This window comes from Stylophora pistillata, chromosome 2 (assembly GCF_964205215.1).
Source record: "Stylophora pistillata chromosome 2, jaStyPist1.2, whole genome shotgun sequence".
Classification (NCBI taxonomy): domain Eukaryota; kingdom Metazoa; phylum Cnidaria; class Anthozoa; order Scleractinia; family Pocilloporidae; genus Stylophora; species Stylophora pistillata.
Window position 1 is genome coordinate 52,662,728 of NC_142520.1, and position 6,751 is coordinate 52,669,478.

Genomic DNA, 6,751 nt, shown 5'->3' on the forward strand with positions numbered 1-6,751 from the left:
ACGAGCGTCGTTAAAGTACGAACAACAGATCAGAACCCGGCAAACTTAGAATACAAAGGGAAAGAAAGAGTATTGGATATACCAGATAATTAGATTAACCTGACGGGAAATGAGTGCAAAAACACTTGAGGGGAAACGACTTCAGTTGTATTATCTTTGTTCGCATTTCAGGAGTCTAGCGAGGCTACGGTTTACACAAATACGCTAAATCCTCATCTGTGTTGAACATAATACTTACGTCTCAGCAAAGTGAACAACAACTGCGGCGAATTATGACGAAATCAAAGACAGACGGTGAAATATTTAGCTGTTTGGCTGCTAGTAGACACTCCCTAACTCACAAACAAGGTTCGATTGATATCACAATGCTTCTCACATGTCCCGCGACCACGCATTGATGAGTAGAAGGGATGGTTACGTTCTAATTCGCTGCGCTCAGACAAACGTAAATCATTTTCTCCTTAAATACTATTTATAGAAATACAACACCAAAGGAATGATGGTTGGATGCTCAGGCAATCCAAGCTGACGTTTATTCATACAATTGACGAAAGAATGTTACAATTAAGGTACCCTAACTGCTACAATCCCAAATTATCAGTTATTTCTAGACTCTCAGATACGTCTTCAAGGATATACATGTCTTTAGCACAGTCCGACTTCCAGCGACCATGTAATTTAAGTAAACGTTCCGATAAGCTGGTGCTGTTGCTAACAACAGATGTAGCCCCTCCCGATCTTAAGCTATGCAAGCCATACAACTTGTAGTCGAAGCCAAGGTCCTTAAGACAACTCTTAAATACTTCCCTACATCTCGCATACGAGAGCTTGCTTCCATATAACTTGTAAGTATTGGAAGATTTGAGCAATCTTAAAGGTCTAAAGAGTGGCAAATTGCTGTTAAGATCTACTTTAGCCATCAGAATGTATCTTTCTAGGAGTGCAACAGGACAATATCTACTAAACAATCTCTTAATATAAACCTTATTCCCTTCTCTTTAAACGTCATTCTTGGCACGGGAACAAACACACACAAATGATTAGGCAAAAATTCCAGATGGCTAATCAAAATATTACTAAATTCATCATAGCGAAGAAACCCCACGAAACCTAACGAGCACATGCAAGCTAAACGCAAGTCCTTAATGTTAGCTGATGGACCAGCATACTTATCCATGATTTTCTGAATAATATCGGCAGAGACGGATTCCTTCTTAGAAACAGCTGGTTTGGTGCGTTTAGCTGCTTCTAACAAATTATGGCAAGTTGCTGCATCCAAAGGATTGCTAATGATGCCAGGAATAAAGAAATGAAAACATTTAAGGGCTGCATGTGTCAACGATAGTGTTGCATAAGACTTGGATCAAACCGTATACCTCGTGAAGGTAAGCAATTAGAACCGAAACCGAGAAAGGAGGCGACGGCTGAATACCGGAGAAATTACACCATCTTGAGAACTTGACGATTTCTTTTGTATATCTTTTAACCGCGGAATCCGCCTTAGACTTCATTAAAAAGGTCAAAAGATCTTTGGTGTTTGGTTTCACGTGGTCGGAGATGTTCTCCCAATAACCTTGAGTGGTAAACATCGGATGAAAACAAAAGAAAACAAGACAAAAGAGAACGGAAAACATTTAAAAGAAACGCCGCAAACTAAAATACAAGATTCAAAGCAACAACCGGTCTCCGAAAAGAGGCCAGCGCCACCTTTCTATCGAATGCACAAGCGTTCTACTACCACATAGCTACCTCAGAATGTAAGCTGGAGACGATAAAGTGCTCCCCTAATCCGAGGCCAGCGCCCTCTTGTCGATGTATAATCGGACAAGCGTCCTTATACCTACCAAACAAATCTCAACTAAATCATTACTGATCATCCTAAGAGTTACAGAGACCCGGTGGTCAAGCAATCAAAACTTCATGCGGACCGCTAACATTTGTCCAAAAAATCTCTTAGAGCCTGACAACGAATCGGTGTTCCAGCCATACTTCAGAACAGTCCTTCCGCTGAACAACTAATAGTCTATCACAAAACTAAAAAATTTTCTATCAATGATAGGCCAAAAATACGACGAAGGCCAGAATGGTACGACTAAAGTAGCCACAGTCTTGGATATATACAAATAGTGAATTGTTCTATGGATTAGATTTACCAGGGGAACAACGAGGCAATTTTCCTCTGTCAGATTCTGAACGAAGAAATCCACTCCGCTACAACCTGGATTCCAAAATCTTAAATAAAACTTGTTGATTTTTTTATTACAGAAATTGGCAAAACTGTCCACTGTATGTCGCCCCCAAGTATAATCCAGGTATTCAAAACAGGAAGTTGTGATTTGCCAATCATCTAGATCAATAATACGACTAATGAAGTCCGCCCTATCAAGCTTAGTTCGGGAAATCCATTGTACTTCCAATTCGATTTCAATGATTATCAACGCAAAACTGAAAAGTCTTAAGGGCTATAACTTGTAGATCTTTCCTCATGCGTCCAACTTGGATAATTCTACAAGCATTTTGACTGTCAGAATTGTTAATTATAACATAACCAAAATAAAGCGCGCGCTCTGATTGGTCAATTTAGCGTCCCCCATTTGCCCATGGGTGTACGCTGCTGACGCGAGCAAAGACTATTTTTCCGCGCGCGCTTGCTTTTTCTGGTCGCGTAAGATTTGTTAAATAAAAGGGAACTCTTTAGCTACAATGTATCAATGTTATGTTATAAAACAAATGGTAAACACCACAGCGTACACTATTGAGTTATGGATGTACTTGGGAGGTTTCCTAAGCACTCAAGAAGCTAGAGTCGCTCTCGGCTATCGCCTCGAGCGACTCTTACGCTTCTTTCGTGCTTAGCAACCTCCCGCGTGCATCCATAACTCAATAGTGTGCGCTGTGGTGTTTACCATTTGTTAACTCATGCCGCAATCTTGTACGTCCCATTGCTTATGACATATCTGTTCACCGTTGACATTTAAATGTGCACCACACCCTGTGGCACTAGCGTCAGAATAAACGACATATTTAGATGGCCTGAATGGGCAGTCTACAATACTTTTCAAATTCAGTCTGTCTAAATTGGTTTCCCAAAACTCAATTTCTCTTACACTATACTCATCTAAAGTAAACTTCGAATCCCAATGCTGCGCTGCTGCGACAGCTATTGAGCAATATCTGGTCATAATTCTGGATATGCTCCCAAACACTGCACCCGCGGAAATAATCTTACCCACTAGGGAAGCCAATTCTCTAGCAGACACCATATAGTGTTTTTGAGACATTCTTTGAACGGAGCCCGCAATACTAGACAGGCGTCTATCCGAAATTCGCATAGTTCCGTGACTAGAGTCCCATACTATACCTAACGACTCGATGACCTGACAAGGAGTCCCCTGGGACTTCTCGTCATTGATAATAAAACCGGCTTTCCATAAATCAGATCTAACGGAGACCGCTAACGCTGCACAGGAAGCTTGATCCGAGTCAGTTAACCAACTGTAGTCCAGGAATAAAGCAATACTGATCCCATGGATCTTCCAATATTTTTCGATTGGGCTAAGGCACTTCGTAAAGATAAACGGGGCTGACGCCAATCCAAAAGGTAACACGGTAAATACCAAATACCTGAATCTAATACCACCTGAAACCTTCCACGCGAAACCTAAGAAAGTCTGATGATCTGGACAAATATCAATATGACGGTAGCCACTCTTTAAATCAAACGAAATCATGAACGCTCCCTTCTGGAAATAAGACAGAGCTATCTTCCAGTCTTCGTACTTGACTCTTTGTTTGGTAAGATGGTTATTAACGTACCTTAAGTCTAAGATTAATCTCTTCTTCCCGTTGGGTTGCACAGATACAGATAGAGGGTTAACCACATGAGGGGGAGCTTGGATTTCTACTCCACAATATGAACGCAAGAGCTCTAAGATTGCTTCCTCTACAAATGTTTTTTCAAGACCACGTTAGAGGCGGCACATCGACCGAAAAATGACTATCCTCGTATTTCGGTCAGAGACACCTTATGGTGAACATAGCAACGTTGTATGTTCTTTTTTTTTTTTTATTCCAGACATGCCTCTTCATCCTAAGAAATTCACGAAAACTAAAACGAGCGTCTGTAGCCGTGAAATGGCGGTTATCAGTGCCCTGAGTAGAGACAAATGAACTTGCTCATAAAAAGCGCAAAAGAAAGCAGGTCCATATTAATTTTATAGATTTGTATACGAAGGATCGAGGTATGGTTTAAGTAAACGGGACCATTTCATTTAATTTGGAGGCCATGGAACGCTTTTGAAAATCATCAATATTTTAAAATCCAAATACCGCATTTCGTAGCAAATTTTCAATTATCATTTTACCCATGCGGTATAACTCAGAATCGGTTCAGGTTAAGCTCATGATAAGTGGAAATAGTGTTGTTTTCGAGGATATAAAAATTAGTTTGGGCTTTTCATCTCCGCACGGAAAAACCAGGCTGAACTTTGTGAAAATCGCAACATCGGCATTTACGTTACGACATAATCTAATTAGGCACCCTGTGGTTAACTCCGGAATTCCAAGCACATTTTAGTAGTTAACACTGTGTTCGATCAGGAAATCAATACAATAAGCTATAGTTAACGACGACACAAATCCTGTACACGAAGTAATTTGACCCTATTCGGCCCGGGCTTTTTTGGATCTTTTTAGACCGGGGAGGGAGGCGAATTCCGCCCCCCTTCACCTCCGTAACTTCCAGAATATTTGAGCAATGACAATGAAATCTAGAGGGCATATAGTATAGACTAGAGGATAAGCAAACTGATGAAAGTTTATTTCAAGGTTTTAGTGTAACACAACAGTATAAGTCATGCAATCATCAAAAAGTTATCACAAAATATAAATCAATAATAAAAATTTCCACGGGCTCGGATCGCGGTCTATTAGATGAAAATTAGACTGAATACATTTTATAGCGAACCAGTAATTTTTTAAAGCAGGCTAATTTCATTATTAATAAAGGCTTTTTAAATCTGACAACAACGCTCTTGTCGACACATCTACCCTCTAGAAATTTGCAAACCTGCAATGTCATCAGAAAGATTAGATAATCCACTCTTGTTCTCAGACACTGACAGCCATCCCTGAAAGCGTCTCGTAAGATTTCGCAAAATCAAGGTTTACTGTACTGATTCACCGAGCTATGTGTCGCAGTATTGCAACGTACAGCTAAATGGTCTTTTTACGTAAATAAAACGAACTGGTGACCTCAAAACATACCTCCTCAAATGCGGCAGCCATTGTCGTCCAAGGAAACATCGTGCGTGACAGCCGATTACGTGACCTAAGTTTCCCATGATCGAGCGATAAATGTTTAATTATCGCCCGATGATAAATATTATCGCCCGATAATAATATAAATTATTGCGCGATAATGATAAATTAAAAAATTATCGCGCGATAAGTTATCATTTATCGTGCGATAACGTCCATCTATCACGGGAAAACTTCCATACATCGCGCGATAATTACCATTTATTGCGCGATAATCTATCATTTATCGCGCGATAAAAAAAAATGTGGCATGTCCCTTATGGACCACTGCACATTTAGGTTTTAAGAAAGTTCTAGGGTAAGATTGAGTTTCACTGTGGAACTGAAAGAGGACAAGTCAATCATTTATACCGGTACATCAAATGTTCCTTGCCGAAGACGTTGAAGACGGGAAACAATCTGACGCTAGTGTAGATGAAACACTCTCAAGCGATTGTCACCCAATGCTGAAATTATTTCAATCTTGTTCCCATCTTGTAATTCTGCGGCCATGAATATCCGTGAATAAGGTTTTTAACAAACTTGTCAGTGTGATATTTTTTTCTTATAAATAAGTCATCGCTATGAGCCTAGCTAACTTCGCAGCAGGAATCTCATGCAGACAGAGATTGAGTGATATCACATACTTAGAAGAGCTAATAAGCAAAACACACACAAAAAAAAACAAATAGCTACAGCAGGGCAAAGGAAAGAGAGGTAAAAATTATGAAAAAAAAAAAAAGAAGATTAAGGAAAGGGTCAAAAGTCAGGGTAAAGACGAAACAGAGGTAAAGTACAAAATGACTGAGAGAAGAATACCAAGGTAAACTAATACAAACAAAGAATCTTAGTTGAATTTAGAGAGTTCTTCCCAATTGAGAATTTTAGTTACAAAACTCACGGAAATGGAAATCAATCTTTTCCGGCGTTGGTTAGGCTAGAAACTTTTCGCAAACTAAAACAGCTGTGTCGAGAAAAAGGTTATGCTTTTGATACCTAATGTCGCGCTGTAAAGTCATTTCTGAACACCTAGAGGCTGTCAGCAATACCAATGTTGAGGCTATAGTAGATCAGATTTAATTTCAGATCGAGCGCCAATTCTTAACACACCCTCCAGCGATCGGACCAGATTGCCCGTTCCAGGCATTACTGTTCTTTAGGCGTTGAATGAAGGAGAGTGTCACAAAGATGCGGTGCATTCTAGAAGGGTTATCCAGCCATACTAAAGGAATAACGCGCTAAGCTGATAGCAGAATCAGGCTTTTTTTCAGATCAGTTTTATTACATTTTTCAGGTTTTCTTTGCTAAGAATTATTATTTGGAGGAAGTTTTCCAAAATGTTGCAGAAGCCCGGTCTAGTCAAACTGCCAAAAAGGCACTGCACGTTGTTCAAGATTTTTTTTAAATTTGTGGTTTCCTTGCAGGTGGAGGAGGACAGGGGAGCGGGAGCTCG